The sequence below is a fragment of the Falco punctatus genome (genome assembly GCF_963210335.1).
Source record: "Falco punctatus genome assembly, chromosome: 8".
Lineage (NCBI taxonomy): Eukaryota > Metazoa > Chordata > Aves > Falconiformes > Falconidae > Falco > Falco punctatus.
Window position 1 is genome coordinate 15676374 of NC_137588.1, and position 26810 is coordinate 15703183.

General features: G+C 42.9%; 1 protein-coding gene across 2 annotated transcripts in view; it reads left to right on the forward strand.

Moving 5' to 3' along the window:
* Nucleotides 1-87: 87 nt before the first annotated feature.
* The window catches only part of RAPH1 (Ras association (RalGDS/AF-6) and pleckstrin homology domains 1), a gene marked incomplete at its 5' end in the record, with an annotated part of 119737 nt that continues 93014 nt past the window's right edge, over nt 88-26810 (forward strand). Inside the window, one exon of one of the 2 annotated variants that reach the window (XM_080400247.1) lies at nt 88-13137. Of the gene's footprint in view, nt 13138-13172; nt 22183-26810 lie in introns of those variants that run through there. The other variant, XM_080400246.1, reaches the window with a different exon arrangement.

The window sequence follows — 26810 nt, forward strand, 5'->3', positions numbered from 1 at the left end:
CTTCCCGCTTCATTTTGCACCAAAAAAAAAGAGGGAGGAGAAGTGCCTTTTGTCGTCTTTTTTTTTTTTTTTTTTTTTTTTTTTTTTTTTCTTACACATCATTATATAGAAAAAACTAATCCCTTTCATTTAGCAAATCGATTTTGTTTCTTGGAGGGTTAAATCCTGCTTGCCTCAATCAAATGAGTAATCCAATTGGTTTCAATGTGACAACTCCCAAAAGGCAAACAGGATTTGACTCCCTCCAGAATGTAGTACACAGATTTTGTGAATGAGCTATTTAAAATGCTGGATATTTTGTGTGCTAGCTTTGGTACTGCCCTATAAACCCATGATGACTTTGTCATCCAGTTTTTCTCGTGCTGAAGGTTTAAATGGCTTCCTACGGCTCTAAATTTAAACTAGGGCCTCTCATTACAAATCATAAATTTGGCCATGTTGGTTTTGTAAGATGGAGAGAAGAGGGAGGAGAAGGAAGCACTCTCCCTGAAAGCAGTAGTTAGGTCTAATTTACTTTTACTGGATGTTTTAATTTCTTGAGAACCACGTAACCTCCTAGGACTCTTGGAAAGCTGTAAGCTCTGTATCTGTAACACGAGAGAGCAAGAGTGAGTGAGCCACACTGTATAAACTTTCCCAGTTTGCTGACACCAGGGGCTTTCCCATCTCCTCACTGACTGAATTTCTGTGTTCTTACTAAACCCTTTTGCGAGAAAGCAGGGATTTGAGCTTGCAGTTTGTCTTACATTTGCTACTGACAGTGCAGTCTGTTTTCAGAGTAGCCTGAATTTCTATTCTTTGGCAGCTCTCGTTACTTCACAAAAGACAATTAGACACCTCCCAGCACCCACCTACAATGCTTGCACAGCTACAGGAGGGAGCTCACTTGAAAAAACTGTTCATGCTGGCAGGAGACCACATCAAGAAGGTAGTCAACAGTCCACATGCATGAAACCCATCCAAGGAAAATAGCTTCAGCGATCTAACTTTGAGAGCTGAAAGAATGTGGAAAATCACCCATTGGCTGTTTAAAAACAGTCAGATGCATAGAGGCACTGAGACCAAATAGCAAGAAAGATAAGAGAAAACTGCAACAAATGATGTGCCAAACACATTGTAAGTTGATGTAACTATGCCCCAAAGACAGACTTCGTGCCATCACTCAGAACTCACGTGTCTTTAGGTGCTCTGTACTTGCCCTGATTGCTCAAGTTGCAGTTGCCCACTGCCCTATACCCCCTAAGAGGTAGCAAGGCTTAGGCAACTTGCATTTTTTGAAGAACATTTGCATCCTCTTTTTGTGTGTGTGTGAAAATAAAGCCTACAGAAGGAGAGGGGGAGTGGAGAAAGTTGTTATATAAGCACTGAGGATTGGGCATTCTAATGAGGCTTCTACTCTGGGCTGCAAAAGAAATAATTAAAGAAAATTAAGATGTAGGTGCTTACACTGGGATTCAGTATGGCTCACGTTTTTGTTTCCTGGGCACCTCTCCCCTGATAATATAGATAGTGCCATGTGACACATCTGTGCTACGGTAATCAACCACCGCACGCAGTGTGTCTAACCGGGAGGGAGTGTTTTGGAAACTGGCCTAGTTGTTTTTAACGTGTGCTGCTCGTTACTAAATTCAAGCCTCGTAATTTGAGGAAAAGTCTTTGTAGTCAGAACAGGCCTCAAACCAAAATGGTGGGTGTGATTACCTCCTGTCTGATGCACCAGGTTTGATTTAGGATCACGTTGGAGCAAGGGACTCCGTATTCCAGTGCTCCACCCAGCCCGTGAGGGTGACAGCCACTACAGCTCTCTGGCAGAAGGGCACTGCAGCCAGTCTTCTGTCCTGCCCTTAGCAGAATAAAATGCTGGAAATTTAGGGGTTTGCAGGCTGTGCCATTCCCTCCAGAGAAATTTCACAGCCATGACCATATAATCCATGATTATTTGAAGAGGAAACTGTTGCAAACCTTCTCAAATTACTTACAAGGACTTTGATTTCAGTAGTATTATAGCTTTTGTTTTGGGAAACGTGAAGCAGACTCACAAGCCTTGAAAGAGGAAAAGAAGACAGAAGTCATCCATGAGCTAACTTGCTCTTTTGCCCAACTAAGATGAGATAGTTCCCTGGAGTCTATTTTCCTAAGATTTTTTTTCTCCAGTCTAGTCAAATGTCCTAATTAATAGATCTCAGTAGAAAAAAACCATGAAATAAAAGTAAGCCAAAGCTCATGGTATGATCTGAAGGGCTTTCCAGCTCCACTGTGTGAAATTTGCCTCCCAAAAGCATGTGGGAAGCACTGAGATCTTGGCTCTTGCCGAGGCTGTTTCGGCACAGCGGTGGGCTGTGGGAAGATGAAGTTGTACGAGACTGCACAAACCGCATCCATGTGAGTCTCCCAGATTTGGGAGTGGGGTGTCTGCATCCCATGAAGCGCATTTCCAAGCTACCTTCTGAGAAATGACCACCTCAAATCTTGTTCACTGAAACTAGGTATTCCAAATCCCCGAGTTAGCCCTACAAATCTTTTTCTTTCATCTTACAAAAACATCTTAAATCTTTGTCTTAAAGGTCATAAAAGGCAAAAATGTGCTCAGCCTCCCTCTCCTGAAATCCTGTTGATGTAAATTGGAGTGAGATACCAGGCTGAAGTTTATTTAAAGGGGCAGGAACAAGGCAGAAGTTCTACAATTACAACCAAGACTGCTTTAAGGTTAAAAACATTTGCTTTCAGAACTTGCAGTGCCATGTAGGATGAGTGAAACAGGGTTGTGACCATGATCCCAGCTAGCCAGCCAACAGGCTGCACTTACATAAGTTTCAATCCAGTAGAAAACTATTAATTTCTTTTCTGTGAAAAACAGAGGCAAACGTTTCAGTAAAACCTTCCCTCTTTTCAATAAATGCAAGTCTAGCAGTGTGGGTTTTTTCCAATGTCAACTGCCAGTAAGTGCCATAAACACCTACGAGAACAGATACATTTAGAGGAACGCAAAACAAGGTTTTTGCTGAAAGATACCCTGAGTTCAGCTCAGACATCTGAGCACATTTGATGGCCAGTGCTGCTGCTGGATTCATAATCCTTTCCCGGTAACTCTTTGAAGAAAGAAAGCTTAGCCCCATTTGACCTACTCTTACTCCGGGTGTTTCTTCCACTTCAGCAACTTGAGCCACACACAAAGGACCTTGGTTTTGCAATGGTTTTGATAGATTTTCAGGGACACAAATGTCCCTGATTCTGAGGGAGAGCCGATGCGGTCTGTGCCTCTGGAAGTTGACTTGCAGTTCGTTAACCCTCGTTGCAGCTGTTGGAGTCCATTGTGCCAAAATAATGAAATGCAGCCCTGATTTCCTTTCTTCTGGGTCGGGTCTTGACAGCTAGTGAAGTTCTCAGCTCTGAGAGCAGCTGGGGTCACTGGCTCTCAGAGAATTGGTCTTTCTGCCTCCTGTGGAAAGACTTTGGTCTGTTGTGGCTGTTGCTTTGATTTTCTAGTGATGTATATTTTTATACATGTCTGTAAAAACAAACACAGTTTACCCTACTGCCACACAGATCCCTTGCGATCCCTTGTCAACAATGTCAAGCCAATGTTACACTCAAGCCCAGGAATGACTCATTTTTTACAACTGTGGTCTTCTGAGAACATTACAAAGGCTGCAGCGGAAATGGTTTAATTCAGAAGTATTTCCTGCATCACCATCAGTGGCTTATTTTTCCTGGGTCTCCATTTCCTTTGCTTTTCCAAAGGTTTGAGTGTTCTATATTTAGCCATTTCACTGAAGCACACGTGGAGAACTGAACTAGACGCTTGTACAAAAGCTTTTCCCCTGAATTCCTGCCTTCATAGTAGAACCCCCTGCAATTTGACTGTCTTGTTACTCCCACTCATCCCTGCTGAATACAGCTGTATAAGATTTTAGCAGTGCACATTGCATTTTTAATTCACTGTGTGCCTCTCCCTCAAATGAGAAGCAGATGACATCTGCTGCCAGGGTGACTCAGCATGCGAAGAACTGCAATCGCAACCCGGCAGCCTATGCTAAATAACCTGACCCATTTACTTCAAAAGTCAATCAAATGTAAATGCCAGATATTAGATTAAGGTGCAGGTGGGTGGGGATTGGAATGAGCCTAGGAGAGGTGAGGGAAGGGACAGACAGTGTGCCTGAACTACACAGGCAAGCACCAGAACAGGCAGCGTTGCAACGGTGGTGCTTCGACCCTTACCCTGCCGTCCTGGGCAGGGGGGCGTGCTGATTTGTAGCCCACCCAAACAAAAAATACCAGGCAAAGGTATTACTGCAGTTGAAGGGGGAGAGAGAGAGATGCAGAGGCAGCCGAGGGGAGCCTGCATGAACCTGCCTACCGCTGCAGGAAGTATCAGCAAAGGTGAAATGACTGGTTTCACAGGTGGTGCAGGCAGGATGGCCTGCGGGTAGCAGAAGCTCTCAGGAAGCAGTAGCTCACTTTATCTCCAGCAGCATTTCAGGAGGGAGAGGAGAGGGCACTATCCTGCACAGGCTTGGGCATACGAACAAAAGACATTAGGTAGCCAGCACCGTAACCTACTGAAAAGGTAGATTCCCTGCCTTTGTAATGACACATTTTCATTTCCAAGTGGACAAGATCTTTGAAGGGATAAGAGATTAACAATCTAATGCTTGTCAATCTGCCTGATCAAGTGTAATTTTCCAGAAGCACTTATCAGTGTCCAAACTTGTTTTTCATATAAATGTAACGTTTTTGCAAGGTCATGTTTGGTGGTTAAGCCTCAAAAGGGCCTTCTAGTATGTGTGAAGATATCATTGATTTTAGTATCTTCACTCAAAGTTGCTGATTACTTACAAGCCTGCTATAGGGAGCTGGGCTTAGTGCTGCTTCCTTTGGGTATATGACAACATTGGCATATGCTTGTCATAGTTTCCTTCAGAGTAGAAGGAGCTTGGATGTCTAAGCTAAGCCCCTCCCTGCAAAAAGGTTTCCTTATTCAGAGATGAGGAAACTAAAACGAGAAATGATTCAGTGGTTTTCTCAAGTTTCCACAATGATTCAGAACCTATTTCACATCTCTGATGTAAAAAGGCAGGTTTTGTGGCTGAATCTAGTGGCAGGAGCCCTTTACCCTTTCTGTCACCTGGCAGTTACGTTACAGCTATGTACTTCCATGTGCTCATCTTTTTGTTTGACGTGATCAGGATGAGTTCTAATTTTACAGTGATTGTGTTTGGAAGAATTAATGGCTGAGGTGAAATGCCTAGGAGTTCCTGGAGAAATGAAAGTGTAAAGCATTTGCAGGTTCTGTTCTTCAGTCAAAAGGCTCTTTTCTCCTCTAGTAACATGATTCCAGTTTCAGGGGTCTCTCTTCTCAGGAGCAAAAGGTCCTAGATTACTTTCCCCTGAGATCATTTGTGGAGCTCTCTGCAAGTCCTGGTGGCTTTGACTGTACAGCGTTGCAATGTGCAAGTGAGAAGACGCGGAGGCAGCTGGCATTCATTCCAGAAATACATGGGCACTGGACTTTGCCAGGACCACGCCTGGGAATGTCTCAGCTCTTCCGCTACAGGGATGCAGAAACACAGACTGTTTCTTCCTTAGAGCTGGTTAGTTCAGTCTGGCAAACTCACCTTACTTTCTTCTTGGAAAACAGTTTTGCCCTTTAAAGGTCCTTATCCTTCAAAGGTGCCTGAGCCTTTGTGCAGACTCAGTCGAGAATGCTCTGGAAAATGTGGACTCTTGGCCATGACGTACGTGACAAAAAGTCAGCCACAAAGAGGGTTTTAATTTCAAAATGCCACATCACATGCATTACGAAATGATATAAAAAGCTACAGCTGCTCTGCTAATAATTCTCTACATGTCTTAAAATGAAAGACTTTATGAACTTGCTGTCTTTCTTCGACATCCTTTATCATGATCTCCTAGCAGCCTCAAGCTAGTTACATTATCATAACAATAAATGAAGTGTCCATCTTGCTGTCTCTTCCACACAGATACACTTTACAAACACTAGCAGCCTCTCTGAAGTCGACTGAGCCACTTGCATGCACAAAAACGTTTGCAGTGAAATTTCAAGGGTCAGTCCCAGCTTTCCTTTTGTTTGATTATGTTTCACAGACATATACATGCAGCCATTTCCTAGACCTTATCTAGAAAGCATCCGCCCCACTGCTTACATGGGGAGGAGTGAAGAAAAAAGCAAAGTACAACATGCAGGCACTTCAAAGGCAGGGAACAATGCTATCTGCAGAGAAACACACACACACAGCCTGCTGCCCATAAGGAGCTGGATGAAAAGACTAAAGCAGCACAGAGGGGAAAAATAACACAGAGAAGGCCAGCTGTGTCTCGAGGCATAGTTTCAGCTGTCGTGTCTACTGTAGTGTAGAAGATGCACCTTGCTTTCATTAGTCATGCCGAGGATGAAGGGAAGCTGAGCTTCCAGGCAGTACCTTTAGCTCCTGAGCGCACTCCCCAAACACCACGTGTAACGAATGCATTGAACAGTTCCACTGGAATGGTGCAGCCATTCAAAGCGTGTGCGGTGTGAGTATGCTGTCATGCATGGCCTGCGCCCGGGCAGCTCTGCTGTCTGAGCCTGTGTCAGCAGGGGCCGAAGGGGATGTCGGCTTCCGCACAGCCCTTCCAAACAGCACCTCGGGATGACTGAAGGTGAGGAGTGTGTCGGAGCTCTAAGCTGCCCGCTGGTTCAAGGAAACATGAGACCTTTTAGGAAGAGCAGAGTGGAAATACAAACCGTGTTAATTCAGTAGCATACCACAAAAACACTTTGAATGTGAGCTGTATTTTAAGTAATCAATACTGAATATTACGGTGAGCGCTTCTTGGTTTCAGAAACACCATCTTAAAGGTATAAAGCACTCAAAGGATTAAAAATAATCTTTGAATGTCCTGCTAAGATAAACAGGGGATGTTTGCACCGAGTTGATCCTGTCCTGTTACTCTCAGGCTGTAGCACAGAAGACAGTGCTCTATTGTCTTATACTTCAAAAACGATCTTCACCCCCACCAGAACAGGAATAATTCTGATCTGAAATGACATCATCACCATTTTAAGGTGAAAAAAAGAAGTAAGTTATCCCACAGATTCCTTTTTCTTCAAAGAGCAAATTCCTGTATTTATTTCTGAAGTTTTTACATATAGTCAGTGTGCTGGGGAATAAACTGTAGAGCAGCACTACAGAGCCAGTCATTAGGCACATATGAACTGATCACATTAACGCATAATTAGCACATAATTTTCTGGAGATCCCATATGGCTCCAATCACATCATTACTAACAGCAGCACATCATATCATCCAACAAGAGCAGGTCAAGCCCTGACTTTTTTCTGGCATACATGTTCTGATAATAATAGATATTATTTTTGGCTTGAAATAGATTTGTGGTGTAATTTATGACCCAGCTTGTTCTTTTTTCTTAAGAGTGAATGTTCTTTTTGATGATCTTGGTGGTGGTGTCTGCTATCTTGCTGCTGTGGCCGATGATAACATAACAAAGCCAACTAGATCACCAGCCCAGTCTTACAACTGAGTAAGAGTCTGGCATCTTCCCAGCTCAAACAGTGGTGCACTGGCTGCAGGGCCCGGGAAAAAAATGCAAATATTTCAGCTGTGTAGACGGCTATACAAATAGCAGAGCAGACAAGGCAGCCTCATCTGGGGAGACAAAAGATGTGTGTGATGACCGCCTTCCTTCAAGTTAAACAAGTAAAATCATACCCTGGCTCACTGTCACAAGTTTCCTTTCTCTGTGAATGTGCACAAAGGACAATACACTATATCTGCAACTTGGCAGCAATGCAAGAGCCCAGAGAGGATGTTCTGCGGTCAGGTCTCACTGTGCCCTGTCTGTGTGCTTGCTGTGTGTGGTCAAGGTGCCGGGGCTGACTGAGCATGCATCTCAGCAAATGCCAATTCAAGCTGCCACATTTTCTACCATTTTGTCTCTGCCTCTCCACCAGCATCTCTGGTGTTGCCATTCCATGTGTTTGCTCTATCTCCATGTGGTGCCCTGCTTTTCTTGCACTCTTGTTTTTTTCTTGAGGGAGCACAGAACTCTGGCAGGAAAGGTGGAAGCTGCCTCCTCTCTGCAGAATGTCTTGGTCACTCTCCCTTTTCGGCACAGTAGGCTGAGATGTTGGGGCGTGATAGAAGTTTCTTTGCCCATTTCTGTCTATCGAGTTTGGCACAATGAGCAATCTCAGCTGAGATATTTTTGGCTGACAGTGTCCCAAAATGCAGTTGCATTGTGCAGTTTACTTGGCTTTGCTTCTTACCACAGAAATTAACAAAATCCATACCACTTCTTGACTGTCAGGAAGCTATACTCTGCATTAATCTCTCATTCGGGAGACAGACTATGTGACAGAGATGATTAATCCTAGCCACAGATAACACTTCCTGTCTTTAAATAGTTTAAGTAGATAAATAACTTCTATAATGAAACACTATCCCACAATGGGGTTTTGGTCTAAGCCAGGAACTTTTGAGTTTTAATTTTGGCTTTCAGACAAAAACGCTTTGTGGATTAAAGTAGAAGCCTAGGTTTTTTCCACAAAGAAGGTACACCCTTAGCTTTTTTTCACATTTCTTGGGAGTTCCACCTCTTCAGCACCTACAAAAGAAACCTTGCTTCTCTGGCCACTTCTTTTGCTAGAGTCATAGAGTTTTCCTTGCAGATGTATTGAAAGGATAAATTACTCCATGTCAGAAAGATTCCTGAAGATGCAGGTCATGGCTTGAGGCAGATTACAGTCACACACAGTGCTCAGAGGTTGCTCCAGGGAGCCTGCATTGTCATCATGGATCCCACCAGTACTCAGACATTACCTGGATACGTATCCAGCAGACCTTGCTCTTGAATCTGGATCGCACACTTTCACTACTGCTCATGGGTAAGATCCACTAAAATCAGCACGGGTCTTTCCTATGTTAAGTGGGTTGGAATCAGGGCTTTGCAAGATGCATGAACACCAGCCTTCCCCATTTGTGGATAGCACAGTGGTGATCTAACATACAGCTGCCTTCTAAGAGCATGTTTACACAACTGGGGAAGTCTTAGCCTCTAGAAGATAAAGGACTTTCTACAATGGGCACTGTCCAAATGGTATTTAAAAAATAACGTTCAGACTCCTGCAGCCTCTCTGCAGTACTTGCCATTTAAATCCCTTTTCAAACCACACAGAAATAGAACATGCATTGTAGTGATTTTCTTAGATTCCCTTCCACCAGACAAACCAGGGAGAAGGGGCTGTGACCACCAAGCCTTGGAGCTGAGGGGAAATAAATGGGAACAGAAAAATGCAGTGTGTAGGAATCTCATGCTTGCCAGGACGTTTAAAAATAAGGAGTGGTGATGAGAGAAAATCTTTGAATTTAAGGGACGTTTTCTTTTCTACCATGCAAAATAAATGGGCTACATGCTGGAAGTTTATACTAAAGATAGCTGTGCAGATGCAAGAGCACCACTGTGTCTCCAGATATGCTGTGACTACAATTTTAACTTTAAACTAGCTACAGAGGACAATCTCCACATCCCCACAGCTGCACCACCGCTGCTGCTAGGCCCTGAACAGACTCGCCTGTGATTTTGCTGGTAGTCACAATACCTTGTCACAGGTCAAAGTACCAAGCAAAGGCTGGGATTCTACATCCATAAAGGCTGGAACCCATGAGCAGAATCTGTGTATGATGCTCTGATTAATGTTGGAAGTAATAATTCTTATTATTAAAATTATATTATTATTATTATTATAAAAATTATAATTAAAATTATAAACATAAAAAGAATAATCCATATTCTTCCACAATGGTGAGAGAATGGACTCTATCATATGTTGGTGATGGGCAAAGTAGTACTGTGGCTACAGCACTGTAGCACTCTTTTAATGCACCACGGGACAAACAGAAAGATGAAGCTGGGTCCCACCTTGTCACAATGATTTTTCCTGGTTCAAATGCAGGCACAAGGATCTCAGGGATTGAAGGGAAGTGGTCTTTGATCCTTTTTCAAAGCAAAGGAGGAGCTAAGACCCAGTACCTCTACCTCTGTTCCCCCAGGAGGAGCCAGTCACTATAGTAATAGTTAACCAGAAAAGTGGATCAGCTCACCTATTGAGCATCACAGGCCAAGCAGTGAGAAGCAGATAAAGTTTCTATTTCATGAATTAGAAGCAGGGAAACTCTTTTATCTGTGTTTAATTTTGGCTAGGCATTTACTGGAAAAGGTCTTTGGCTGTGTGCTTCAACAACGATGCCAACTCACCACTGCCTGTGCGATGTTCTTTCCCCAAAACCCTCAGCCTTCTCCAACCTGGACATCCAGGCAACAGGTCAGCAGAGCACTGAGGCTCCAGGCACCCAGCTCTTCTCAGAGGGCAATGGTACCTCTGCCCAGGATGGAAGCCACATGGCTATTTAAAGCCAAATGGACAAAATAGCAAAATCCTTATTTTGATAACAATTGCATTCAAACATGTTTTTCCTTGTGAAAATGCTGACTTCTGGGGCTCATATTCATGAAGGACATTGTTGTCAGAAGGTTTTCCAGGAGGAATTCTCAAAACATGTTCCTCTGCTAGAAACCTAGGCTACCGCTAAGGTATCTCGGTATATGGGTAATGTTTTTGGAGGTGGTCAGAGGTGAGCATGAGAATAATTTCCTAGTTAACTGTAACCTCTACCATTAGATCAGACATCTTACTTCAAAATAGGCTTTACGTACTTTGGCTTAATATTTTATCTCTAGGAGATGAAATTTAAGCTCCAAATGTCATATTTAAACTCCTAAATATAAGTGGCCTGATTTTCCAGTGGGGTAAGTATATGCAATGCCTGTAGATTTCAATGAGAAATATGGATGCTTATCAACCATTTTGGAAAACCAGTGCATTTTATTTAGGCATTGACACATAGATTCCTAACTTTAAGCAGCCAGGTTTGAGACCTTTTCTAGCTTCACACAATTCTGCTTCAGCTTTAGCAGAAAATCACTTCCATTAAGAAAGAGGTACCTTTGGCCAACTCCCTACCAACCCTATTTGGCCTGTTGTTGTTAGTATTCATTTAAGACTGATTTTGCAGAAACAAGCAACAAAACCACATCAATTTGAAATATTCCTTTTTATTTTTTATGCAGAATAAATTGTTTCATAAACATTTTTTTTAATGTCCCTTACAGAGAGTGACCTCTCTTTTTATACAGCAATTACTACTTAGACAGAAGGGAATTCGTGCTGCAGAACTGTTCTCTTTAGTACAGATGACACATTTCAGCGGGAAAGGTGAAGTTAAATACATAGCAAAGTTAAATACACACACTGGGTTCCAGCCATATTTGTATCACAAACTAAATAACAGTAGAAAATTAAAAATGAGCACTGATTCTCAATTCTAATTTAGATTTATTGTGCTTATCCCATGTGGTGCTTGATCAGAAACGAATAGGAATGCATGTAGCAGGACAGAACGTGCCAGTCTATGCTAGATTGAATGTGCCAACTGTTCAAACACATAGGCCCTCTAAAGGGACAACTAATGCAAGGGAAAACAAATACACTTTAACCCATATAGCTTACACTAGTTCAGCATTAGTTACACTGACCAAAATACTTTCCTCTTAGGACACCCTCATATATGTTAGAGCTATAAACGCTGCAAAAATTTCTTTTCTCTGATTGATACTCATATAATGGCACAGGCTTTTAATGGTCTTAGCCTGACTTTCAGAGAGAATTACCAGCATGTGTTGCTTGCACACATCTCCTTGCCACCTGTGGATTCTTTAGGTTCAAAGGAGACAACACTTAGAAAGCCATTTGGATCTTGAAATCTTAAAGTGGGAAGCATTTATGGAAGATTGCATGTAGTATGAACCTTTACACTGGAGTGGATGTTGCAGACCAAGATGTCTCAACAGAAACAGCAGATGAGTAAGGCATACCTTTCCGAAAGCAAGGGTAAGATGGTGAGGGGGCAGGTGAAGTTAGGGAAGATTTTGGAGACCTAAGGATGTAGCAGAGAGAGAATTTGTCTCTTTGAAGTCTTTTGAAAGAAGGAGGATATTTGTTTTCAAGGGATAGGTCTGAGCTTCAATACCTCTTACACTGTGTCCTGCACACAACGTTCTGACAAGCTGTAATTTAGGCTCGGGGTACTTTCTCTTCTGGAAAAGAAGTTATGCTTCTTCCCTCAGGATGCCCAGAGGTTCCTGGGAGTCCACTGTGACATACCAAAAGGTGGATGTGCACAGGAGCAGTCAGATGAGCGAGTAGGTAACCACACTCCTGCTATCAGCTGCTTCACACAAAGGCACTACCAGGTTATTCATTGAAAGGGAAATCTGGAACTACGGTGATGTGGTTTTGGCAAGCTGAGGATCTGATTGCAACTTGACACTTGTATTTAGTGACAGGATTTCTATTTAGCTAGCTGAAATTGTTTACAATGGTGTGAGAATAGCTCAGAACAGATCATGCTCCCATTTTTCTGGCTTTCCAGACAAAACCATAATGTTTTAAGCACAGGTGTTGGGCTCAGTCTCATGTCTTTGACTGTTTGATGTGTTTGTGCACAACAAACCCATGAAATAGTCACAGTTGGATCTTAAGTAGACCCATACAGTAAACATACCCAAGCAAACAAAAGACAAGGAACACATGAAGTGCTGCTGGGGCTGATTACCAGTTGGTTGTAAAACAAAAAATGAAGTGAGCACTGCTCATAAACTATTTAAAGGAGACACAGCTGCAATCGTCACTACTCCCCCAGTCTAGCCCAGCTGCACAGGCCCTACCTACCACCAATTTTCAGCTGTGGTAGAGGAGAGTTTCTCAGGAAGCAGCTGCTGCATTAAGGGCTTTCCCACACCCTCCTGCTGCCACAAATAGCCTGGCACTTCTCACCGAGCTGCTGCTCCCCAGTCCTGGCAGAGGAGTGAGCAGTGCAGGATACCTGCCTGCTGCAGCAGATGTGCAGCCCGGCTTGGAGAGTTGTAACCCACACCACCACAGCACAGCTTGCCCCAGGTAGATCTGCAGCTACAGTCTGGGTCCCTTCTCTGGTGATATTGGAACGCAGCTGGTCACCTTGAATGTTCTCCAGTGCTTTTGTAAATCAGCAGGGGTAAGTCCCTGGAAAGACCAGGCTTTTTTATTTTGTACCATTCATTGTTTGTACTGTAACAGAACATGGGCTCCTGTGCAATAATTTTGTCCTGGTGGAAGGTGATGGATGGGGCTATTTGTCTAGAACTGCTGAAGCAGCCCTGCAGGAACTGTTGCTTTGGTCAGACAGCTCAATAGCTGGGCACCTCCAGTTTGGCTGCTTTAACCAGACCAACTGTCTGCTGTGTCTAGTGACATCGGGCACGCTGCTTGCACGCTGGCTGTTGGGACAGCAGATCTGCTATACAGCCAGTGCAGCCCAGGCACGTGGGGTTTGCTGCCTGCTGCATGAGTCAGTACAGGTGTGGTAACCCAAGTCCTGTCCCTGCTCTCAGTGCTCTTTTATGCCAGGTATTCACAGGTATATTTAACAGGGGACCTACAACTTGCTAAAGAGCCCTCGGCTTTGACACAATACAAGAAGTGGAAGAATATCCAGTAGAGGAAATGAGAAAGGAAGGACAAGAATAGCAAAGATAAAAACAGGCAGTTGCACGCATTGAGTTTGTGCACTGTAAGCATTGCCAGATTGCTATTTTAAGACATTTGTATTCTTACTGGTTGCTCTGGTAGCGTTACCAACTTTACAGATATCAAAATGGAGTGCATACGGAAGAGGTTTTAAAGGACCTCTTAAAAGTAAGTAAAGTAAAAAAATATGCAGAAGCTTCATGTATTTGTCCAGGGAGTTTATTTTAGGACAAAAAGGAGAAGACGGCTTGTACTTATAGAAGAGGATGACTGGTCAGTAGAAGAGGAAGACATGGTTAAACTTTGGTTTTGCAAGGATTTGAAACTTGTGTGAAGAGGGTCTACTGGGAAAATTGGTTAACATGAATGAGCATGTGGGAGGATCTGGAGGAGGTAGCAAGACTGCAGAATAACCTAGCATACATACAGATCTAGAAACAGAAGTGCCGTTAAGGTGACTTCCAAATTACTGTCTGGATGAACTCACTGAGGTTGCTAAACATGAACTGGCTACGCTAGCTAAATGCATAGGCAAACAGTTGCTGAGGGACAAAGGGCTCTGTCCTTTGAAGCTGTTTTCACACTGTGATACAGTTTGCTACCAGTTGGTATGTATGATAGATCTTGCAAGTTTTTTCTATCTGTTTTAAGCCTAGTTGTCAGGTAAACAATCAGAAAGATCGCAAGTTTTAAGTCTAATATCACAAATAACATTTTAAAGTAGATGTATAGATTTTTCTGGCTGAAAATTTGTCAAGTTAATCTAGGTTTATGAGCTTTCCAGTCACATTTATAAAAAGGCATTTAATAAGAAGACAGCACCCAGTTATGACTATAGTCTGACTTACAGAAAAATTACCTGTCACAATATGATGATGAATCAAAAGAAACAGCTAGGTCTTCTCTTTCTCCACATGTACATATACAGTACAAGTGAAAAGTGAGTTTCAAGATTCTAGCAGAAGATGAATTACCTTCCATGTAGGCAGTATAATTTTGCAGGATTCCCTTCATAACCAGGACCAACGTGTGAAACTTTATACCTGTCGATTCCTTCCTCTGAAAGCTTGTCCACACAGACTCAGAAGTAATCCTCTAATAAGCAATATAAGTGTGGCAGAGTAAGATGGAGGGGGATTTCATTTCCAGCTTTCTTAACGCCATATGTTCACGTAATCCCCCTCTTCATTTAGTTAAAGGTAATCCCTGGGTACTTCAGTACAAATTACATACAAACATACATTATGTGTATGTGTGTACCTGTACATAACTCTGCACATGTATCTCTTAGTCTAAGAGAGAAATCACACTGATCGCTAAGGCAGTTGAATTATCTTAAACATAACAGATGCTCCTAAGTCTTCTACCTCAAAAGTACACATTAAGATTCAAGAAGAAATTTTCTCTGCGAGAATTACTAATGAGGTTTGCTTGGAATTTTGCCCATCAAATCTTGAATAAAAATCTTCAAAGTTATTCTGAAGTGCCACTTAATTTTTCCTGCCTCATCACTAACATTCAAAAAATCATGACAGCTCTCCTTGATAAGGTCAGAAACATTACACAGACTACGTTAAACATGCTGAAATGCTTATTTTCCGCTTCTCGCTTCAGAATGAGAGTTTTAAAATGTATTTTAAAACTTTTACAATTTAATGAGAAAAAAGCTGAAATTTACTGTTCAAAAATCTGTCCTTTCATCTACAGCTGTTTAAAACTTCCCACAACTATTTTCAGTCACTTGCTAGTTAAAGAACAACTGCACCAGTTTGTTTCTTTAAAAAATGCGACAAGTCCAGCCAATGTCACATAAGTGGTCAAGACAGAAATTCCAGTAAATCCTAATGTATGATTTATAAGGCATATGTCAAATATTTCACACATACATAAAAATGACAGGAAAAAAAAAAAGGTTCTGCTCTGTAAACATTTGGTACAGTTAAATAACACAGAACTTCTGGAGAAAGCTGTACTTTCTTCCCAGTCTTGCAACTTGACTGGTACCAGCTGGCGCTGAAGATGGCTGGGAAAGAATAGTTAATAGAAACTGGGAAAACTGGCAGTAACATCAGCACTGAGTATACCAGAGATGTGTAGATCTATCCCTGCAGTTCCAGAAACTGTACTGTGCTGCTGCAGTACGTACACACAGCTTCCCCCTGCATGGCTAGTGTGCAAATGAGTTTGACTGAATTTAGAATATTTGACTCTATAAAGAAAGTAAGCTAGCTGTGCTATATTGGGTTTTCACACTGCAGGAGGAGAAGCTCCAAAATTCTGTTCATCTCAGAAGTGTTACTGGTGACTTGATTTTATTGCACATTCATGAAATCACACATACTTTAATAATTACTAAATCAGATTTAGCAGGTAATTATCCTGTAATGAGGATTAACTGCATATAAAGTGTTTGGTCTTGAAGGAAAGACACTTTCAACATTTACAGTACACCACTCTTTCTAACTCTGTAAACAAAAGACATCGGTTCTGTAGTGAGATGAAATAGAACCTTTTCAGCATAAAATGAGAAATGCTGTCATGGAGGAAGTAAAAACAGACAGCTAAAAGTAATCTGAAAGGTAAATGACTGTTGCTTCTTTTATGCCTTACTCTGTAATAGTAACATGGATAACATGAACTCACAAGACCTTCTGAGAAGCGCTTTTGAGCCTAACCCAGGGAAATGCATAATCCAGATCCCTGGATTATCCTGGGGCTCTTCCAGTTTGATATCAAGCAGAGCCATTATGCCTAAAAAGTCAGTAAGGCCGTATCAAAAAGGTCATTGCAAGAAGAGAAGAACTTTTCATCAGAACTACAGGACAAATTTGAGCTGCAATGTAGAAGGAGCAAGCAGAAACAAATGCAATTTCTTTTCCCACCCACTCTGCCACTCGTCTCTCTTAGTACCTTAAACATATTGTGGACTTGGTGGTTTTATGTAAAGCAATGTTTCTCATGACTGCAAAACTTCTGATATACTTCTGTCATTTCACTGTGATGTTAATGACCAAACCTCTGCCATTATACCACAGCAAATGGGATGCTTTAATGCTTTTGAAGTCATGTGGGATGTTTGCTCCTATGCTGAAAATTCTAGTCCTTTTGAAAGCATGTGTGGAAAAGAATCTCTATTTGTATTTTAAGTGAATTATGTGCCAGAACCTTACAATTCTTACGAACGAGTAACCTCATAATTCTCAGAGGCATCACTCAAAGAAAGCAAAGATACTCCAGGCTGTATTTATTTGCAGAGTTGTTTGCAAAGCTGTTGCCAAAGCTTTGGCCTCTTTTTCTTAGACCATCCTTACCAGTAGTGACTTCTCCAAAACTGACCATGATAGAGTCAACGTCCTCCACATTAGCATATGTTTGCATCATCCCCCTTGCTGCTGTTGGCACCTAATTCCAGTTCCTGGCATATTTTTTTTTTCATATGTTAATGGGCCTTTCCCAACTGCCTTTACTACTGAGGTTTTTTTCCTCTGTGTTTTAAAGGTAGGGTCAGACAGAAAAATATTGGCTCCTCACATCTCCAAGGAATGTTGAAAAACCTTGTTTTACGAACGGCCAGTTCTGTGGCCCCAGTACTGTGATGGGGACGCACAGCTACATTATTTTTCCTTGTAATCATATTAAGTCAAATGAAGGAAAAGGAAAGGCAGCCTAGGGAGTATTAAACGATTTTGGGAGTGTGATAGATCTTAAAGCCTGTAACTGCTGTAGAAAGCCTGTTGTTTACCTGCCTCTCGGTAAGAATGTCTAGAAATAGAAGCATTCGACATTATTTTGTTCCTAAAGATTAAAAAAACATACATTCTAATTGCACTTTGGAGAAAGAAAATTAATAAAGACAGTTGCGCCATTCCCCATTAGTAGAAACGCCCCGCAGTTAACCTGCCTCAAGCACTTGCAGTATCACTGAATCCCTTGGGTGGGATTTTCCAGAGTGCCAGCATTAGCTCAGCCCTGCTCCCATTAAAATCAATTACTGACTTCAGCCTGGGAGGAGAGTCCAGAGAGTCCCTGTGGTGCCCTGTATGTTGGAAGATCCTAATCTTTGTGTGTGCTGTTGCTTCCCTATTTTTATGTGCATGGCTGCACAGGTGCTCAGATGCATTCATGAGGGCCAGGATTTTTCTCAGAGGACCTAAAAAGGAACCAGACAGTCAGCTGTGTGGAATAAAGACTAATGGAGGGTAATGTGTATCATGGAGGAAAGTGGAACTTCACATAAAATGAAACTTCATCAAGTGTCTAGTGAAGTCAGTTAATTGCAGCCTCTACGCCCCAATTCACAGAGCAAAACCTTCCAGAACGTGTTTTCAATACTACTTCACACGGTATATTTTCTATCTATGGAATGCAATTGCTAGAGGCAGTCATCAAGGCAAAGAGTTTAGTAGAATTAAAAAAGGGATTTAGGAAGCTTTGCGAGCAAAGACAACATTTGCAGCTGCATGCGCTAGATTACAACAATGCAGGGGACAAACAAGCTTCCTGCTTCAGCAGCATAAGCTGATTGCTTTGAGGGTCAATGAGAAATGTTTTCTTGCCATGTGTTAGCCCTGCTGGTTTATTGAGATGTGTGATGGGATGGTTTGAGTTTTTGTTTAAAAGGAGTGGTAACAATAGTGAATGCTATAGGTAGATTACTTGCTAGTCTGTATTATGGTAATGTTGGCCCTTCCATAAAAAGGGTATCAGTCACTAAGTCTGTGATGAAGAGCAATCTCCCAAGCAAGGGATTGGTTTGGCACTGCTGAGAGCAGAGTTCAGACCCCGGCTATGAACAAGCCTTCCTTTCTGACTGTAGGGACATAGCTTGGTCCCTCTGCTCTTGAAATCATCACCTGAGAAATGGGAAGGCAGTACTTCTGTAGCTCTCGGGGGTGGAATGAAGGGAAAGTGCGTAACTAAGACAGTGGTCATATTTTTATTCACAGCCCTTCTGTGCTTTGGATTCAGAGTTGTCATCCCACTGCAATTCAGGAGTACTTTAGCTGGAATTAGACAAGATTTTCCTGATTTACACTGATGAAATGAGTTCAGAAAATGGTGTTTTCATTCCGTTATTTGTGATGCTTCTCTGAACTTGCTCCCACGTGCAAACTGTGGCAGCCTCTCCAAAGAACAGTAGCCCTGAGAAAGCTTAGCAGCCTTAACCTAGAACATGAACAGTTTCTGCAATGGATTATGCATCACGCTGGCTGGCTTGAAACCCTAAAGCTCCTGTCCAAGTCTGCGTTCCTATTATGAGCTACTGTTGTCATTACACCTGTTGCTTCAAGGTCAGATCCTCTTCAAGATATTCTTGTTTACTCTGAACAGTAGATAAAATCTGAGAAAAGACGTTTTTAATGTTTAGGCTGGATGAGCTGAATTATTTATGTTAATGGCTATGGGTGCTATACCTGTTGCTAAGAAATACTGTTGTCATAACTCCCTTTTGAAAATGCCATTATAGCTAGCTGAGCAGCAATAGATACTGTATAGGTTGAGCGAGCTATTTTTTAATGACAAGCAAGATTTTTTTAATAATTTTGTATCTTGAACACTGTAGTTGGCAAAAAAATTGATAAAGAAGCAGGTGAAAACAGGCAGACTGCTCTTCTCCTTGTTAGAGCTGACAGGAGTCACAGGTGCTCAAAGTTCCATGATGGTGTAGCTGCATGTATATATAGATGTACCAATATATGCACATACTTTTTTTTATTGATGGAGTCTGGATCAGACCCAACTGGTCTTCACTAAAATGTGAAATTTCTGCTGCACAAGTTATTCAGCTTTCTTGGGTCCAACAAAGCAACCAAGATGGGAGTTGTTTTAATCCTGAACTCTCCTATTTCCAGCCTTTGCCTGGTACGTCCTTTATGGAAATTCCCCCAACTGTCTAATGATCCAAAAGCCTACGTAACCTTTGTTTATTTATGTTTTCGTATTCAGAATTATTTAAATACAGAAAAAAAAGCTTTGAAGGGATTCAAAGTTAAGCTCAGCTGCCAATGCTACTTAGCCATACCTAAAAAGGAGATTGATAGATAACATCTAGGGAGAAGGGTCAATAGCCATGGAATTATTGCCCTGATGAAAAACAATGATCCATTTTATCCTTTCTAATTTGGAAGCAGATACACATTTAAACCAACCCTCTAACCTACTCAAAGGGCTTAACTATTTTTATTATTTCATTAGTTGTTAATTTTATTGGCAGATGTATGACTAAATCCTCTGTGCTATGAAAACCTTACCCAACATACTGCAGGTATGTACTATTTCTTTGGCCTGGGGCGTGATTTTACATTAGTAATTGCTGCATGTAATTGGATAGTGGTTCTGTGGGATGCACATGGACCCAGTCAGGTCCTCAATCTTAAAATGGTCTGGCTCTGACCTGTACCCTGGATTAAACCGTGTTGTCTGCTTAGGCTCTGGGCAATTTAACAAGTTTGATGTAAAGGAAAAAAAATTCCACATGCCAAAAGCAGAGTTTGCGTTAGTCAGCTGCAGCCTGTTTTTCATTTTGATAGAATTTCATGTTTGAGTGATGAAGCTTTGCATACTTTATGGCCATGCAGGTCCCAAGCTGCTGCGGTGGTCAGTGTGACTCTGCAGTGCTTCTGTGCTGGGTTAGATGCAGCTGGAGCTGCCATGGAGCTACATGATGAACCTGGCCATGGTACACACAAGTTGAGTTGTTCCTTGTATTGCCCATGCACTAGCTGTGCTTATTCCACGTATCTCCTGCTTCTGGGCAAGCGTTGTCATTCTAATCCCTTCAGGGTCACGGAGGACCATTAGGAAAGCATGGTGGGATTAATACAACCTGGAGACACAGTCTAAACCTGCTGACTACATCAGTCAGCCATTGCCAGCTCACTCCCACTGCTGATCCTCAGCAAGCACTGAAAACTGAAGTACTTAGCACATTTATTAAATAATGTAAGCCCAGAGGTTTATTAATTTCCACAAACTATGAAGCAGTGTAGCAGTCGTGGTCTATTATTTTGAATGGCTTGATTAAAATTTATTTACAACTCCAGAAGGCTACTGTAGTCTCTTGGTGAAGATTGCATGTACTTTTACTCCACGTTGAATTTCTTTTATAAATTACCAGAGTTGCAACTGAAACCGTCCGATATTTCTGCATCCATAACTTTGATCTCAGGTTGTCAGAGATACTGTTAATTGTCAGCATTTTATTATGTTGCCCAAAATCTGGATGTGATTTATATATATGTAAATTAGGGATAATTTACATAGTAAAGATTTTTTTGCTAAATGCATTAGAATTGTATGTGTGAACTTTGTCTTTTAAAAGACCTAGTTGCATGTACACATGAAAATAATTTTCTCCGTGTACTGGCTCATATTTTAAAAGCTGCTCTTCCACGTTGCTTGAGACCTAGCTTATACCCTTGGCCACAAATCAGTATTTTCAGAACTAAAATAACTAGCACGATTTCGTACGATCGCTCTCATTTACGGAAAAGGGCGTGCTTTAGCTGACCGAAGTTTCTCCTGGTCGAACGCGGGGCGGCAGGACCCGGTGCGAAGCGCGGCCGCGCCCGGGCTCGGTGCGACAGCGGCTGGCGCGGGGGGCGCCGCCTCGGCGCTGCAGCGCGGGAGCCCCGCACGGGCTGTGTTTAAGCGGATCTCCGCCCGTGCAGCACGGCTTGCCGCAGCGCCCCGCGTTCTGTGCCCCTTTGTATGTGGTTAAAAGATGGTGATCTCGGCCCCGAGGCTGCGGCTGGAGGAGAGCCGGGCGTGACCCGCGGGGCAGCAGCCGCCGCCGGCTCTGCGGGAGCGCGGCCGGGACTCCCCGCGGGGCGGCCGGGGCTCGGTGACCCGCTGCCCGCAGAACCGCGCGGTGCCGACGCGGGACGGAAACGCCCCAGCGCCGCAGCCGCGTGCGGACCCGCTCCGCGCCGCCTGGCGCCCGGCCGGCTCGGGGCGGACCGGCTCGGTAGCGCGGCCGCCTGGGCGGGAACCAGCGGCCCCGCGGCGGGGGCGGCGGCGCTCGTCAGGGCACCCGGCCGCCAACCGCCGCTCGCGCGCCCAGCCGCCGCTCGCGCGCCCAACCCAACGGCCGGCAGCCGCCCCGGCGCGGCGGGGCCCCGAACGCCCCCCGGGCGCTGGCGGCGGGCCCGGCGGGGCGGGGCGAGGTGCGGCCTGCGCGCCGGAAGTGAGCGGCGGGGGCAGCCCGGAGCGGCGGCGGGCGCCGGGGCGGTAGCGGCGTGCAGGGAGCCGTGTCTCTGCTGCCGGGCAGGGACGTGCTCCGGCAGCCGGGCGGAGGCGGTTCCGCGCTGGGCGGAAACAAGAAACGAGAAAGGAAGGGAGCGGCGGTGGGAACCGGCGTTGGCGGCCACCATTAGCGGCGGCCGCGGGGGTCTGCGGGCGGAGCCGAGCCGAGCCGAGCCCGGGTGCCGCCGCCGGCAGCGCGCGGGAGCGTGCCCGCCGCCTCGCCCCTCGGTGTTGTGGGGGTTCGCCGCCGCCCGCCAGCCCGCCGGGGCTTCCCCGGAGCCGGGGCGAGGTGAGTGGGGAGCCGCGTTTCTGCCGGGGTTTAGGGGGGCGGTGGCGGAGCCGGGGGCGCCCGCTGGGCCGTGGCGGGCGGGCGGGGAGCGGCGTTTCCTGCCGCCTCCCCTCAGGCGGGCGGCTGCGGGGGGACAGCCGGGGCTGGGCGGGGGCGCCGCAGCTGAGGCGTGTGAGGGGGCGAGGGTTTGGCGGCCCCCGGGCAGCGTCCTGCGCCCCTCCGCGCCCCAGGCGTCGTCGGGTGATCCCCCCCCAAGCGGGCTTTGCAGTGCTGATGACTGGTGGCGGGTTTTGGCGGCCGTGCGTTCCCCCCCGCCCCGGGTTTCCCGGTGTAAGGCATGCCACAGAAGGGCTGGGAAGTGACCGGGGATGCGCCAGGGATGTAGTCGGTGGCATCCAGACAATGTCAGCTCGGGTGAGCCTCCACCCTGTGGAGCCGCAGGCAGTCCAGTCCCTGCACAGGCATCGCCGAGCCTCTCGGTGCCGCCCGGGGAACAAAACACGCGCAAGTCCTCTTCCTTGGTGCAGAAAGAAAAGATTGGTTTGGATTGTTCATTACCGTCTTTTATTTAAACAAAAACCCGACTGAAATCTTATTAAGCTTTTTAGCTGTGAGACTTGCTGAGGGAGGCTGGTTTGTGAAGAGCCTCCCAAGCAAGGCTGCTGTCTGCATCGGTTTTCATGAGGATGGGGAGAGCAGAATATTATGATTTTTTTTTTTTTGCATGGGGAAAATCATTGATGGTGGGAGGGAAAAGAGGAGTGTCTGTATAGATGAGTGTCACATGACCTGTGTAAAATTCATATAGGTATACTTATTTTTCTCCTGTATTAATGCTGGTTGTTTTAAGGCGACAGTGACTTACCTGTTCATTTTGGAAGGTTTTATTTCTTTTGGATTTGTTACCTCACGTGGCAGAAAATAGCCACCTGTATGTTTGGGCACTGTCTTTGTGGTTTAGCATTTTTACTGGCATTTCAATACTTTTTATTTTTTTGCCTGGTTATAGGTATTCAGAAGGGGACAAACAGCAGTATGTGTAGTGTCATTTCTCGTTTACTGAGGGAATGCAGATACGCTCGGTTTGATACAAGTATACTATTTCATATGGCTGATACCTTTATATTGCCATTCATGTGATGGAGGAATGAGGATCCACCGTTTTGTGAGACTATAAAAATCACACCCACTCTATTTCAAACAAATCGTCTCGTCGCCTGTTCCCCTTCATTCCCCTGTCCTCCAGACAGGGACATGTCAGCTTCTAAAACACCTTTGAGCAGAAAAATTAATTTAGATATTTATTGAAGAAAGAATTTAGGTGTTTATTGAAACGACTTATCTAAACTGGCAAATCTTCCTATTTTACTGTCCGTTTAATCATCTTTTCTCTGCTGAGAAGTTTCCTATTAAAATAGAAGAACAGAAAAATCAGTTGCTAAATCATCTTGAAGAACAAAAGTATGGGTCAGGGAATACTTTACACATAAGTTATATAAAGATGTAGATGTCCATGTGTGATATGCTGATATCCTTCTTGCGTGGGTGTGGTGGATAGTGGAATATACAACTATTTTTCACCACCTAAGTTGGTGTGTGTTTTTTCATATCAGTGGGTGACACTCAAATTACCTTACTGAAGTCCATGTTAGGGAGGCTTTTTGCTTTCATAGAACATTGAAATAAGTGGCGCTAAGGAATTTATTTATTGCCTTCCTACATATTTCATCTTCAGATAGGTGGTTTCCTTAAAATTACTTGGATGTTTAACTCGTACAGCATGCAACAAAGTCCTTCTACCACTGTTTCTCTGACTTGGCATTGGATGACAGAGAAAAAAGTATTGCTAAGAGATAAGTTCAGGAAAGCTGAGTAGTTTGCTCGCTGTTAATCTCTCAAAGGAATATAAAAAATAGTGTGAAAAGAGATGCTATTTTATGTAGTCTTGAGTCTGCCTTCCTTGTGTACTATCTTAAGAATGCTGCCTTCAGGTTTGAATTTAAAATAGTTTTTTTCCAGGGGAGTAGTACATTGGCATGAACCATTTGAACTTCCTGTGTATTGCAGCTTATTCCTTTCTTAATAAGGTAAGCCATGGTACGGAGAACACTTGTTGGTCTAAAGGAGTGTATGAGACTGCTGTGGTAACTTTTGTAGGATCAATAGGATTGATTTTAAGAGGCTTTATTTTTCAAGAGGATGTCTTGGTGTTCTGAGTATCAGAATATGTAGATATTGCCTCATTTCTGCCTTCCCCAAACCGCTGAATTTTTTTTTGCTGTAAAACTATTGGTGTTGCTGTTTTATTTGAGTTTTGCAAGAATATGAACATGTGCTCCTTTATCTCTTCCTTCTGCATCAAGATTTTTAATAAAATCAGCTAGTATTTCTAGCCAGAAATAGTTATTTCTTTGTGCTCATAATTGAACATGTTTATGCTGTATTAATCTGATCTTTACTGGTCGTAAAACTTGCCTTCCTTCTTCAAATGTCTTTCAGCCACTGGAGGGGAAAAAAAACCCTACCAAACTGGGACAGAGTTAAATCTAAGTGACTAAGCCAGTTATGCAAATACCAAGAACAACGGTGCTGGAGATCCTAGCCGTTAAGTAATTCAGACCACATTCTTAATAGTAGAAAAATCCAAATCTTTTGTGTAACAAATGAAGCCAAAGGTTGCAAAATAAATCATACCTCCTTTTCTGTTAAACAGTAGTTTTATTACTGAATTTTCAAGTAGAACTGAAATAATGTGCTTCACAGCTTCCTATTAACATCAGTTCATACTGAGGACCTTGCTGAAAAAATCTAGAACTCTGCAATTGTAAATAATTGTAAAATTATTGTAAATTTGTAAAATATTGTAAAACTGTAAAATAAAAGCCAAAAATGTCCAGCTTGTATTTCAGCACCCAACAATTAACTGGGCATGGATAGGTGCTTGTTTTGTGGTGTTTCACACCCTTTCTCTGCATTTGCTAGGAGAAAACCTATGTTGATTTACAGCTGAATCAGGTAGTCTCAGATAAACAAGTGTTATAAAAAGGGGCAATCTAGATATGTTTTATTGCTAAGGTTTCATAATACATAAAAATGACGGCAGACTGCTGAGTAGTCGCATTTAATGTATTTCTATGTGGAATGAAATTTTGTTTAAGGAAATGTAACTTACAAAAAGTTGTATTGAGTGAGTCCTTTTAAGGGTTCAAAAAGTATATTGTGATTGACAGTCACACATTTTGAGTGAGTATGCACGTCAAATGGTCTCCAGCTTTAGGAACGTCTACAAGGTTAGTGGAGAGACTTGTGCTATAATTGCCAGTTAAAATTGTTCCTCAGATTGGCAAGAGATTTAAGTTTCTTGCTAATCTGCAGGAATTACCATCACTTAAAAACTGTGTTCATTGAAAATGCCGTATTATTTTCAAGAGGTTAATACTAGAAATTACTAATAACTATCCAGTTAAGCATATTGGTCCCTGTGAGAGAGACAAGTAAAATTCCTTAATGATTCAGCTTGCTAGTAATCATACTCAAAGTTGAAAATCTTATAAAGACTGAGAAAAGTATCTGCAGTATAGTTTTTACGCAAGTTGATGCAGACACACTGGCTGGTATTTTTCACTTTTCAGCGAGCTAAAGTCACTTCTCTGTTTTGTCCTATGGAGTAATTTTAATTCTTTGTCAGGACAGGCTTTAGTTGAAGTGTTTAACATAAGATGTTACATAGGATGTTTTTGTTGAACTTGGTTTTTAAAAATACATTTATTAACGAAGAGCACTGGAAATGTCTTGTTCTTTGAGTTATCCCTTGATTTGTTAGGAAATGTATGGAGGAAGACGATGAGCACAAGCGTTTGAAACTGGCCAGAGGTTAAATATGAGGAAAATCGTTTGTTGCTGTCTTATTTCATAATGAGTTAGTTGGATTCTATAGAGAGGACTGGATAAGAAGGAGGAATTCCAGAGGTACTTACAAAAATAATTTTAAATTTTCTTGGTCATATAACATGATTTTTACCTGTTACTGAATTTCTAGTCTCAGACATTCATCAGATTAAATTGATGTAATCAGGAAGGTGATAGAATTTTCATTGCCTCTTGTCTTTCTTTTTAGGAGAGCAGTGTGTAAAATGAAAGTTTTTATTAAAAAATGTTACAATGATTCTGGTGAGGGAATTACTGTACACAGTAGCAAAACTGTTTTGGTATATTCATTTTTCCTAAGTAAATATTTTGAAGTGTTCAAGAAATTAAGTTGTTGCTGATAAAAATGCACTGATGTTGCATGGAGCATGGTAAACTGAATGAGAATTGTTCTCATCTTGTGTCAGAATTATCTTAAAAATCATCCCTTATTGGAATGTTACTATATTGTTCTAATTGTTTTATTTGACATCTGCTGAAATCGTCTTGTACTGTGTAAGGGTGTCAGTACTCTGTCAGCCTAAATGTTTAGAATAGCAAGTTGTGTTCGTATACTTAGAGTGCTCTTTTGCTGAAGCTATGTTAAGCACAGATCCAAACCATCTTACTGCTGTTTATTGCAGCACAATAGGTGAATTCTAGCAGATCAGGATTAGAAAGAAACAGGAGCAAGAAGTGACATCATTGTCCCATTTCATGGC